Raw genomic sequence first — 14,314 nt, forward strand, 5'->3', positions numbered from 1 at the left:
GCTTTGTAAATGCCAGAGGAAATGCCAAGGACACAGCTAATTGGTTGTAATACCACAAACGACCACTAGATGTCAGCGCCATCTTTAGCCGCTCCCAACATCAGCCAATTATGGGAACAGAGTGTTCTGCTTTCAGGCATGTAGTCTTTCCTGTCTACTGGTCTTCAGCTGTTCCTGTGGGCCTGTGTCCTGAGTCCACCAGGCAGGTTGCTTGGAGCAGAAAAGTTGGTCTTACCTGTGGTCCCACGGCTCAAGTTTGCTTGTGGGGGGATGCTTTTGAGCTCTCAGTGAGGGCGGCAACCAGGAGGGCCTGCACCGCCTTTTCTGGTAGCCCCCGTGCACTGGGGTCCCAGATGGCGTTAGGTATTTTCCTCTGGTGTCAGAAAGGTGGGCAGAGTGTATTCTCTTCTGGCTTCCCAGGCCTGTCTGCCCCTCTGAAGGTTTAGCTCTCCCTCCCATCGGATATGGGTGCAGAGAACTGTTGACTGCGTCCCTTCAGGTCTGGGCGGTGTCTCTGCTTTTGGCTTCTTTATTAAAAAACAAATCAAGTGTCCGTAGGTGTGCGTGTTCATTTCTGGATCTTTGATTTGATTCTATTGATCAGCTTGTCTCTTTCTTTACCAATACCATTTTTTCACTATTGCTGGGTAGTATACCTTGAGGTCAGGGATGGTGATTCCCCCAGAAGTTCTTTTATTGTTTGGGAATGTTTTGCTATCCTGGGTATATTATTTTTTCATATGTATTTTGAGAATTGCTCTTTCAAGATCTTTAAGAAGTCATGATTGTATTTTGATGGGGATTATATTCAATCTGTAGATTTCTTTTGGTAAGATGGCCATTTTCACTATGTTAATCCTACTTATCCTTGAGCATGGGAGATATTTCCATCCTCTGATAATTGTCTTCAATATCCTTTTTCAGACACTTAAAGTTCTTGTCATATAGACCTTTCAATTTCTTGGTTAGATTTACAAGATATTTTTATTATTCATGGTTATTGAAAAGTGTAGGAAATATCCTAAATTTCTTTCTTGGCCAGTTTATCACTTGTATAAAGAGTTCTTTGAGTTAAATTTGTATCCAGTCACTTTGTTGAAACTGTATGTCAGCTGTAGAAGTTCTCTGATAGAATTTTTGGGGTCACTTATGTATACTATAATATCATCCATAAATGATGACATCTTGAATTCTTCTTTTCCAAGTTGTATCCCCTTGATCTTCTTTAGCTGTCTTATTGCTCTGGATAGGAATACAAGTATTATATTGAATAAATAGTGAGGAGCCTTTCCTATTCCCTGATTAGTGGAACTGCTTTAATTTTTTCTCCATTTAGCTTGATATTGGCTATTGACTTGCTATATATACCTTAGATTATGTGTAGGTATGTGCCTTGTATCCCTGATCTCTCTAGTACTTAAAAAAATTTATTAGATATATTTCTTCACTTAAATTTCAAACGTTAGTCCCCTTCCTGGTTTCTTGTGCATAAGCCCCCATTCCCTCCCCTCCCCCATAAGGGTATTCCCCCTATAACTCCCCCATTTTGCCCCCCCCCCATATTCCTCTGCACTATGGGTTCAATCTTGGCAGGATCTGGTGCCCCAACAAAGCTATTCTCTGCTACGTATGCAGTTGGAACCCTGGTTCAGTCCATGTATAGTCTTTGTGTAGTGGTTTAGTCCCTGGAAGCTCTGGTTTGTTGGCATTGTTGTTTTTATGGGGCTGCAAGCTCCTTCACCTCTTTTAATACCTCCTCTAATTCCCCCCAAGGGGGGGTCCTAGTCTCAGTTCGGTGGTTTGCTGCTAGCACTGACTTCTCTGTTGGACATGCTCTGGATGTGTCTCTAAGGAGAGATCTATATTCAGTCCCTTTAAGCATGCACTTCTTAGCTTCGTCAATCTTATCTAGTTTTGGTGGATATATATATATATATATATATATATATATATATATATATATGGGCCACATGTGGGTCAGGCTCTGAATGGCCATTCGTTGGGTCGCTGCTCTAAACTTTGCTTCCATATCCCCTCCTATGGATATTTTTCCCCTTTTAAGAAGGAGGGGGAGCAGCCACATCATGAAGGGGAGTTGGATTTTCAAAGCACCTAAGGAGATGATTGTAAGAATTTTTTATACAGTTTGTTTATATTGTGAACTATATTGATGAATTTTGTTATATCAAGCAATCCCCAAATCCCAGGGATGAAGCCTACTGGATATATTGTTATTGTTATTATTATTATTATTATTGTACTATTATTATTTATTTTCCTTTTTAAAAAATATTGTATATTTCTTTATTTACATTTCAAATGTTATTCCATTTCCTGATTTCCTGTCCATAATCCATCTATCCCCTTCCACTCCCCTTCTTCTATAAGGGTGTTTCCCTCCCCATCCACCCTCACTTAACGCCACCCCAAAAGCCCCTAACACTGGGGATCCAACCTTGGCAGGACTAAGGGTTTCTCTTGCCATTGGCGCCCAACAAGGCCATTCTCTGTTACATATGCAGGTGGAGACATGGGTCAGTCCATGTGTAGTCTTTGTGTAGTGGTTTAGTCCCTGGAAGTACTGGTTGGTTGGCATTGCTCTTATGGGGTTGCAAGCCACTTCAGCTCTTTCAATCTAATTCCTTCCATGGGGGTCACATTCCCAGTTCAGTGGATTGTTGCTAGCATTCGCCTCTATATTTGACATGCTCTGGCTTTGTCTCTCAGGGAGGATCTATATCCGGTTCCTGTCAGATATATTTCTTCACTTAAATTTTAAACGTTAGTCCCCTTCCTGGTTTCTTGTGCATAAGCCCCCATTCCTTTCTTAGTTTCATGAATCTTTTCTAGTTTGGTTATATATATATATATATATATATATATATATATATATATATATATATATATATATATATATATATATATATATATTGGGCTATGAAAGGCTATTCCTTCAGTTTCTGCCTAAACTTTGCCTCCATATTTTTTGGTCATTATTTTTCTTGAGCTTCATGTGGTCCATGGATTGCATCTTGGGTAATTTGTGCTTTTGGGTTAATATCCACTTATCAATGAGTGCATACCAGGTGTGTATTGCTGTGGTTGGGTTACCTCACTCAGGATGATATTTTCTAGTTCAATCCATTAACCTATGAATTTAATAAAATCATTGTTTTTGATAGCTGAGTAACATTGCATTGTGTAGATGTACAAAACTTTCTGCATCCATTCCTCTTTTGAAGGACGTCTGGGCTCTTTCCAGCTTCTGGCTATTATAAATAAGGCAGCTGTGAACAGAGTGGAGCATGTGTCTTTGTTGAGTGTTGGAGCATCTTTGGGTATATGCCCAGTACTGGTATAGATGGGTCCTCTGGTAGTGAAATATCCAATTTTCTGAGGAACTTCCAGACTAATTTCCAGAGTGGTTGTACCAGTTTGCAATCCCACCAAAAATAGAGGAGTGTTCTCTATTTCCACATCCTCGCATCTGCTGTCACGTGAGGTTTTTATCTTAGCCATTCTGACTGGTGTGAGGTGGAACCTGAGTGTTGTTTGATTTGCATTTCCCTGATGACTAAGGATGTCAAACATTTCTTTAGGTGCTTCTCAGCCATTTGATACTCCTCAGCTGAGAATTCTTTGTTCAGCTTTCTACTCCATATTTTAATAGGGTTATTTGGCTCTGTGGAGTCTAAGTTCTTTAGTTCTTTTTATATATTGGATATTAGCCCTTTATCAGATGTAGGATTGGTAAGTATCTTTTTTACAACCTGTTGGTTGCTGTTTTATCCTAATGACAGTGTCCTTTGCCTTACAGAAGATTTGCAGTCCATGAGGTCCCATTTGTCAATTCTTGATCTTAGAGCATAAGCCATTGGTGTTTTGTTCAGGAAAATTTCCCCAGTGCTCATGTGTTTGAGACTCTCCCCCACTTTTTCTTCTATTAGTTTGAGTGTATCTGGTTTGATATGGAGGTCCTTGATTCACTTGGACTTAAGGTTTGTACAGGGTAATAAGAATGGATCAATCTGCATTCTTCTATATGCTGATCTCCAGTTGAACCAGCACCATTCGTTGAAAATGCTATTTTCTTTCCATTGGATGGTTTTAGTTACTTTTCAAAGATCAAGTGACTATAAGTGTGTAGGTTCATTTATAAGTCTTCAATTCTATTCCATAGATCTTCCTGCTGATCTCTTTATCAGTACCACACAGTTTTTACTACTATTGCTTTATAATAATTCTTGATGCTGGGGTGGTGATTCTCCCAGTTCTTTTATTGTTGAGTATAATTTTCACTATCTTGGGTGTTTTGTTATTACAAATGAATTTGCACATTGCTATTTCTGTCTCTGAAGAAATGAGTTGGGATTTTGATGGGGATTGCATTGAATATATAGTTGCCTTTGGCAAAATGGCCAATTTTGCTATATTAATCCTGTCAATGCATGAGCATGGGAGGTCTTTCCATCTTCTGAGATCTTTAATTTCTTTCTTCAGAGACTTGAAAGATCTTTTCATACAGATTTTTCACTTGCTTGGTTAAAGCCACACTGAGGTATTTTATATTATATGGGACTATTGTGAAGGATGTCATTTTTACTTATTTCTATATCAGCCTATTTTTCCTTGGAGTAGAGGAAATATACTGATTTGTTTGAGTTAATTTTATACCCAGTCATTTTACTGAAGTTGTTTAAGAGGCTTAGTATTTCTCTGGTGAAACTTTGGGGTCACTTAAGTATACTACCATATCATCTTCAAATAGTGATATTTTGACTTCTTCCCTTCCAATTTGTACCCCTTTGACCTCCTTTAATTGTTTGATTGCTCTGGTTAGGATTTTGAGTACTATATTGAATAAGTAGGGAGAGAGTGGGCAGCCCTGTCTAGTCCCTGATTTTAGTGGGATTGCTTCAAGTTTCTCTCCACATAGTTTGATGTTAACTACTGGTTTACTGTATATTGCTTTTCCTACGTTTAGGTATGGGCCTTGAATTCCTAATCTTTCCAGGACATTTAACATGAAGGGATGTTGAATTTTGTCAAATGCTTTTTCAGCATCTAAGGAAATGATCATGTGGTTATTATCCTTGAGTTTGTTTATACAGTGGATTATGTTGTGCTGCATTTCCACATATAGAACCATCCCTGCATCCCTGTGGTGAAGCCTACTTGATCATGATGGATGATGGTTTTGATGTGTACTTGGATTCGGTTTGCAAGAGTTTTTTTTTATTAGATATATTTATTTATTTACATTTCAAATGTTATTCCCTTTCCCATTTTTCTGTGCATAAGCCCACTTTGCTCCCCATGCATCTCCTTTATCCCCCCATTCCCCTGCACTGTGTTCCAACATTTGCAGGACCAAGGGTTTCCTCTTCCCCTAGTTCCTCAACAAGTCTATTTTCTGCTGCATATGAAGCTGGAGCCCTGGTTCAGTCCATGTATAGTCTTTGGGTAGTGGTTTAGTCCCTGCAAGCTCTGGTTGGTTGGCATTCTTGTTCTTATCGGGTTTTAAGACTTTTCAGCTCTTTGAATCCCTCCCCTGATTTCCCCAAAGGGGGTCCTGTTCTCAGTTCATTGATTTGCTGCTAGCATTGACCTTTGTATTTGACATGCTCTGGAAGTGTCTCTCAGTAGAGATCTATATCTTGTCCCTTTCCGCATGTACTTTTTAGCTTCATCAACCTTATCTAGTTTTGTTGGCTCTCTATATATGGGCCACATGTGGGACAGGCACTGAATGGCCGTTTCTTCATTCACTGCTCTTAACTTTGTCTCCATATCCCCTCATATGGATATTTTTGTTCCCCCATTAACATTTTGGTCATCCTTCTTCTTGAGCTTCCTGAGGTCTATGGATTGCATCCTGGGCAATTCGAGATTTTGGGCTAATATCCACTTATCAATTAGTGCATACCAAGTGTGTTTTTCTGTGATTGGGTAACGTCATTCAGGATGGTATTTTCTAATTCATTCCATTTGCGTATGAATTTCATGAAGTGATTTTTTCATAGGTATGTAATACTCCATTGTGTAGATGTATCACATTTTTTGCATCCATTCTTCTGTTGAAGGGCATCTGGACTTTTTTCTAATTCTTGCTATTATAAATAAGGCTGCTATGAACATAGTGGAGCATGTGTTTTTATTGTATTTTGGAGCATCTTTTGGGTATATGCCCAAAAGAGGTATAGCTGGGTCTCCAGGTATTTCAATGTCCAATTTTCTGAGCAACCTCCAGACTGATTTCCAGAGTAGCTGTACCAGTTTGCAGCCCCACCAACAATGGAAGAGTGTTCCTCTTTCTCTATATCCTCACCAACATCTCCTGTCACCTGAGGTTTTGATCTTAGCCATTCTGACTGGTGTGAGGTGGAATCTTAGGTTTGTTTTGATCAGTATTTACCTGTTGACTAAGGATGTTGAACATTTTTTTAGGTGCTTCTCAGCCATTCGGTATTCCTCAGCTGAGAATTTTTTGTTTAGCCTGTACCCCACTTTTAAATAGGGCTATTTAGCTCTCTGGAGTCTATCTTCTTGTGTTCTTTGTATATTTTGGATATTGGAGTTTTATTAGATGTAGGATTGGTAAAGATCTTTTCTTAGTCTGTTGCTTGCCATTTTGTCCTAATGACAGTGTCCTTTGCCTTACAGAAGCTTTGCAATTTTATGAGGCCCCATTTGTCGATTCTTGATCTTAGAGCATAAGCCATTGGTGTTCTGTTCAGGAAACTTTCCCCAGCCCCATGTTTATGAGGCTTTTCCCCAATTTTTTTCCTCTTAGTTTAGGTGTATCTTGTTTGATGTGGAAGTCCTTTATCCACTTGGATTTAAGCTTTTTACAGAGTGATAAGAATGTATTGATTTGCATTCTTTTTCATTCTCACCTCTACTTGAACTAGCACCATTTTGTTGAAAAAGCTATCATTTTTCCCATTGCATCATTTTAGCTCCTTTGTCAAAGATCAAGTTACCAAAGGTGTGGGGGATAATTTCTGGGTCTTCAATTCTATTCCAGTGATTTATCTGCCTGTCTCTGTACCAATAGCATACAGTTCTTACGACCACTGTTTTATAATAGTGCTTGAGGTCAGGGATGGTAATTCCCCCAGAAGGTCTTTTATTGTTGAGTATAGTTTTCTGATGTCCTGGGTTTTTTGTTATTCCAAATGAATTTGCCAATTCTTCTTTCTTTCTTTCTCTATGAAGAATTGAATAGGAATTATGATGGATATTGCATTGAATCTGTAGATTGCTTTCAGTAAAATTGTCTATAGTTTGGAAAGTATTGGTATGAAGTCTTCTGTGAAGGTTTGATAGAATTCTGCACTAAACCCATTTGGTCTTGGGCTCTTATTGGTTGGAAGACTTTTAATAACTGCTTCTATTTCTTTAGGAGTGATAGGATTGTTTAGATGGTTTAACTTTGGTACCTGGTATTTTTCTGGAAAATTGTCCCTTTCTTCCAGATATTCAAATTTTGTTGATTATTGGCTTTTGTAGTAGCATCTGATGATTTTTAATTTCTTTTTCAGATTCTGTTGTTATGTCTCTTTTTTTATTTCTGATTTTGTTAATTTGGATACACTCCTTGTGCCTTCTGGGTAGTCTGGCCAAGGGTTTATTTATCATGATGATTTTCTCAAAGAACCAGCTTCTAGTTTGGTTGATATTTTTGTATAGTCCTTTTTGTTTCTGCTTAGTTGATTTCAGCCCTGAGTTTGATTATTTCCTGCCTTCTACTCCTCTTGGGTATATTTACTTCTTTTTGTTCTAGAGCTTTTAGGTGTGCTCTCAAGCTGCTGATATATGCTCTTTCCTGTTTCTTTGTGCAGGCACTCAGAGCTATGATTTTTTTCCCCAACTTTTGGTATGTTGTACCTTCTTTTTCATTACATTCTTGGAAGTCTTTAATTTCTTTTTTATTTCTTCCTTAACCAAGTTATCATGGACTAGAGCATTGTTCAACTTCAATGTATATGTGGGCGTTTAGTCGTCATTGTTGTTATTGAAGACCAGCTTTAGTCTTTGGTGATCTGATAGCATGCACGAGATTATTTCTATCTTCCTGTATCTGTTGAGGCCTGTTTTGTGACCAATTGTATGGTCAATTTTGGAGAAGGTACCATGAGGTGCCTAGAAGAATGCATATCCTTTTGTTTTATGATGGAATCTTCTGTAAGTATAGTTTAAGTCCATTTGGTTCATAATTCTGTTAGTTTCTCTATGTTTCTTTTCTGTTTCCATGATCTATCCATTGATGAGAGTGGGATGTTGAAATCTCCTACTATTATTGTGTGAGGTGCAATGTGTGCTTTGATCTTTAGTAAGGTTTCTTTTATGTATGTAGGTGCTCTTGTATTTGGAGCATAGATATTTAGGATTGAGCGTTCATCTTGGTGGATTTTTCCTTTGATGAATATGAAGTGTCCTTCCTTATCTTTTTTGATGACTTTTGGTTGAATGTCGATTTTATTGGATATTTGAATGGCTACTCCAGCTTGCTTCGTCAGACCATTTGATTGGAAAATGATTTTCCAACCATTTTCTTTGAGGTAGTGTCTGTCTTTGTCTCTGAGGTGTGTTTCCTGTATGCACCAAAATGCTGGGTCTTCTTTATCTATCCAGTCTGTAAGTCTGTCTTTTTATTGGGGAGTTGAGTCCATTGATGTTGAGAGATATTAAGGAATAGTGATTGTTGTTTCCTGTTATTTTCCTACTTAGAGGTCGATTTATGTTTGTGGTCTCTCTGCTCATTTCATTGCAAGGAGATTACTTTCTTGCTTTTTCTGGGGTGTAGTTTCTCCCCCAATTTTGGGCTCTTCCATCTGTTGTTCTTTGAGTGCTGGACTCAAAGAATGATATTATGTAAATTTGTTTTTTTCATGGAGTACCTTGGTTTCTCCATCTATGTTAATTGATATAGTAGCCTGGACTTGCATTTTGCTGTTTTAGGGTCTGTATGACATCTGTCCAGTATCTTATGACTTTTATAGTCTCTGGTGAGAAGCCTGGTGTAATTCTGATAGGTCTGCCTTTATATGTTACGTGACCTTTCTCCCTGCTTTTAATATCCTTTTTTGTTTTGTGCATTTGGTGTTTTGCCTATCATGTGATGGGAGGAATTTCTTTTCTGGTCCAATCTATTTGGAGTTTTGTAGGCTCCTTTTTTGTTAATGGGCATCTCTTTCTTTACATTTGGGAAGGTTTATTTTCTATAATTTTGTTGAAAATATTTGCTGGCTTTTTAAGTTGGGATTCTTCATTCTTCATACCTATTATCCTTCGATTTGATCTTCTCATTGTATCCTGGATTTCCTGGATGTTTTGGGCCATTGTTTTTGGATTTCACATTATCTTTGATGGTTGTTTCGAGATTTTGTGTGGTATCTTCTGCCTCTGAGATCCTCTCTTCTATCTCTTGGTGATGCTTGCATCTATGACTCCTGATCTCTTCCCATGGTTTTCTATCGCTAGGGTTGTCTCTCTTTGTGCTTTCTTTATTGTTTCTATTTCCATCTTTAAATCTTGGACGATTTTGTTCAATTCCTCCACCTCTTTGGTTATATTTTCTTGTAATTCTTTAAGAGCTTCTTGTATTTCCTCTTTAAGTGCTTCTACTTGTTTACTTGTGTTGTTCTTTATTTCTTTAAGGGAATTTTTATGTCTTTCTTTAAGTCCTCCACCATCATCATCATCATCATCATCATCATCATCATCATCACCAAATGTTATTTTAAATCTAAATCTTGCTTTTCTGGTCTATTTGGATATCCAGTATTTGCTTTGGTGGGAGAACTGGTCTCTGATGATGCCAAGTAGTCTTGATTTCTGTCACTTAGGATCCTGCACTTCCCTCTCAAGATCAGGTTGCCTGTGGTGTTAGCTTTTCTTGCTGTTTCTGACAGTGGCTTGATCCTCCTGTAGGCCTTTGTGTCAGCACTCCTGTAGAGATGTTTTCCTGTCTTCTTTCAGTTTTTATTTGTTGAGGAATGCCATGATGGCAAAAGCAGAGAACATGTGTTGAATAAATATGTTTGAGTTTTCACTTGTTTGGGCTGTAGCCCATATGTGTATGGAACTATTGTAACTTTGACTACCAAAAAGTATGTTTGAGAAACATGGGTGACATCAATTTTCCATAAGGTGTTTTATTAGAGGCCTCTTGGGTTGGTGTCCACCATTTGTAAAGTGAGAATGGTTATAAAGGATGCACAGGAAGAGCATGTTTTCATTATCCTTTGGAGTTGAGCCGGGGTGATGTGGGGGAAGCTGGCATGAAGCCATTTTATATTTGTATGTATGCAAATAGAATTGGTCTGTTTGTTCAATGGAGGCCCCAATATTTAGTAGAACTCACTTCATGATGGAAGTACCATTTAGGACAAAAAACTCAGAACACAGACAATACTACCAGTCAAAATGAAAACAAAACAAACAAAAACTAAAAAACAAAAAACCAAAAAAGGCTTTAGTCATCAAAGTCCAGTTCTGGGGAAGTTTCTAAATGTACTATTCTTCCTTTTTGGCTTCCATAGTTCTGTTTCTAGCTAATCATTCTTGTTAAGTGAAGTATGTCAATATAGAATATGGTTTTTGTGCTGAAAAGTTTATCATGAGGAAGACTCAGGGCTACTTTGAGATTCCAAACAATTAAAGCAGTTAGCAGATGGCTAATAGGCTTACTGTTGGCTTAAACCTATGTCTAAGCAGTCTTCCTTGGTGGGTACCTTTATGACACCTTCCTTGATGTCTTTCCAAGAAAGACAATTACTCTTCACTGTACTTCCTGATGTTGGAGGATGGATAGTTTGGGCAGCCCTTTGAAAACTAATGCTGTTTATCTTATCCTATCCTGAAACCATAGCTCAGACCAGTTCTGAGATCAGTTCAGTAAAGGGGAAGGACCAAGGTGAGCTCATGCTGCTTATGTACTGATACCTCTGACAGTGATGTGTAGCTCAAGATTTTATTTGCTAACTACAATGATTTTGGTGCAAAATACAATCGGTTAGGACCTATGTCTCTAGCTGTTCCATATTCTTTGTCCTCAGCTAGTACCCTGAACATTGATGCCATTAGGATCTCATCAGTTTAAGAGCTTACCAATTTCCAATATAAATTCCAATATAAATTTGTATATAAAGTCTCATGTTTTTTAGTCTAGTAAATGGAACTTTGTTTCTTTGGGATTTTAGGTCAACATGGGTCAGGCAACAAATTCTGATTACCTTACGCAAGATAAAAGGACAAGATGACTTTTGGTAACCAAAGGTCTAAAGATTATTAAAATAGAACTTTTCTGACATCCATGTCAGAATACAATGATCTAATTATTAACTAGATTTGAAAGATGATAAGGATCAAACTTTTTTGATCTCAATGTCAAGTATTATGATGTAATTATTAACTAAGTTCATGTTTGTTTTAAATAGGATTTAATAAGGTTGATATTGAATCACAGTACACAGTCAGTAAAGGTTGGTAGATGCAATAGAACTGAATGTCTATATGGAGAAAAAAAAGGACAAGATAAGGACTCACACCCTGGCTCAACTACCTATAGTCTCTGTCTGCCTAGTCAATGGACAGAATCTCCAAGGCTTATCTTTTAGTCCCTGGTGGTAATAATTTTGGCCTAGAAAAAGAAAGTAGAAAAAATCAGAAGAAATACTGAAGTCAGAATATGCATAATATGATTTATGAAATACTGTATAACATAGTCTTAAAAGACAATTTCTGTTTCAAGAGAGCTTATCTATATCTTTTTAGTAATTTAGAACAAATATGATGCCATCTCTACAAATTAAGACTTTGCGTGAGCTTTGCCATTATACTTAGAAAAATAGCTCCAACATACAACAAAGACACATGCTCCACTATATTCAAAGCAGCCTTATTTATAATAGCCAGAAGCTAGAAAGAAGCCAGAGGCCCTTCAACAGAGGAATGAATACAGAAAATGTGGTACATCTACACAATGGAATACTACTCAGGTATCAAAAACAATGACTTTATGAAATTCATAGGCAAATGGATGGAGTTGGAAAATATCATCTGAAATGAGGTAACCAATCACAGAAAGACACACATGGTATGCACTCAATGATAAGTGAATATTAGCCCACATGCTCGAATTACCCAAGATGCACAGAACACAGGAAACTCAAGAAGGATGACCAAAATGTGGATGCTTCTCTCCTTCTTTAAAAGGGGGACAAGAATACCTTTAAGAGGGGATAGGGAGGCAAAGTTTAGAACAGAGACTGAGGAAACACTTATTCAGAGCCTGCCCCACATGTGGCCTATACATATACAGCCACCAAATTAGATAAAATGGATGAAGCAAAGAAGTACAGGTTAACAGGAACTGGATATAGATCTCTCCTCAGAGACACAGCCAGAATATGGCAAATACATAGTCGAATGCCGGCAGCAAACCACTGAACTGAGAACTGGAGCCCCGTTGAAGGAATCAGAGAAAGGACTGAAAAAGCTTATGGGGCTTGAGACCCCATATGAACAACAATGCCAACAAACCAGAGCTTCCAGGGACTAAGCCGATATCCAAAAACTTTACATGGACTCACCCTGGGCTCCAAATTCATAGGTAGCAATGAATAGCCTAGTAGAGGCACAAGTGGAAGGGGAATCCCTTGTTCCTGCCAGGGCTGAACCCCCACTTAAAGGGATTGTTTGTGGGGAGGGCATTAATGGGGGAAGGGGAACACCCATATAGAAGGGGAGGGGAGGGACCAGGGGGATGTTGGCCTGGAAAATGGGAAAGGGAATAACATTTGAAATGTAAATAAGAACTACCCAATTTAATAAAGTTGGAAGAAAATAATAATTAGAATAACACATATCATTCCACTTAATATTTGAATTTTTATGATTCTCTTCTGAATAGTCTGGTCATTTTAAACTATGATTTGTAACATCCTTGAGTACCTACAATTTATTAAAGTCAGAGGAAACTACTCTGTCTTCAACCTCATTATTTATTATGTAGTAATTTTTATTCTTATCAATTACAGAATTATGATGACAGTTTTATGTCAAGTTGACACAAGCTAGTGTCATTTTGAAAAAGTGAACCTCAATTGATAAAATGTCTCCCTAAGAACTGGCTATAGATATAGTTTTAATTAGATATTGATTGAATAGAACCCATCTCCTGATGGGTGGGGCCAACACAGGAGGGTGCTCCTGTGTTTTAGAAGAAAGCAGGATGAGCAAGCCTTGGGAAACAAGGCAGTAAGAGGCACCCTTCCATGACTTCTGTATCAAACTATACTTCCTGAACCCTACCCTGCCTGAGTTCTTGTTTTGACTTCTTCCAACGATGAACCATGATGTGGAATTGTAAACCAATTAAAGTCTTTCCTCTCTAATTTGCTTTTGGTTATGATATTTCATCACAGCAATATTAACTCTAATTTAGACAAGAATAAAAAATACAAAACACCTTTTCTTGGGGAGACAATATATTCAAGGACTCACAGTTCCTCAAGTACTTTCTGCTTAGTTATCAGATGTTTCTATGGTCAGTTATACTGAGCTAGTTTTACTTCTAGAGTGATGTGAAGGGTGCAATCGCAATACTTTTCTTACATAGTCATGTAGCTGATAGTGTGGTGATTTTGTGGAACTCCTAACTGATGTGATGGCTCTTTTGCCTGATCTTGAATCTCTTTTCCTTTCGACTCTGTTGTCTTATCCAGTCTCAATATGAGGGCCCTTGTGTTAATTTACTGTATCCTTATTTGCCCCATTTGACTGTCATCTCTTGAAGGCCTGCACGTTTCTGAACAGAAAAAAGTGGGGGAGTAAATCTGGGGGAAGAGGAGAGGTGGGTGGAAAATGCAGAAGTAGAGGCATGAGAGGCGTGGATGTACGGTATTAGACGAGAATCTATTTTAAATAAAAAGGTATAATAAAACTACAGTGAATAACTATGGCCATAAGAAAATCTCATTGAATTCATTTTTTATATAAATTTTGTGATACTGACAGTTCTTCTGTTTGTCTTTTCACCAGTAGAACAAATAACAAGTCTTTATTTTCCATGACTTGTATTATAGGACGGGATAATACATAACCTTTTATTAAAGATGTCTGAGTAACACTAGACATACTTTATTTACTTAGTTGTATTCTTCAGTCTTTTAAATACTTTTTTTTAAAAATTATTTATACTTTTTGATTTACACTCCAGATTATGTTTCCCTCTGGGTCCACCCTCTGACTGTTCCACATCCCATATCTCTTCCACCTCAACAACCTCACCATTTCCAAGAAGATT

Source organism: Rattus norvegicus, chromosome 1 (assembly GCF_021556685.1).
Source record: "Rattus norvegicus strain SHRSP/BbbUtx chromosome 1, alternate assembly SHRSP_T2T, whole genome shotgun sequence".
NCBI lineage: Eukaryota > Metazoa > Chordata > Mammalia > Rodentia > Muridae > Rattus > Rattus norvegicus.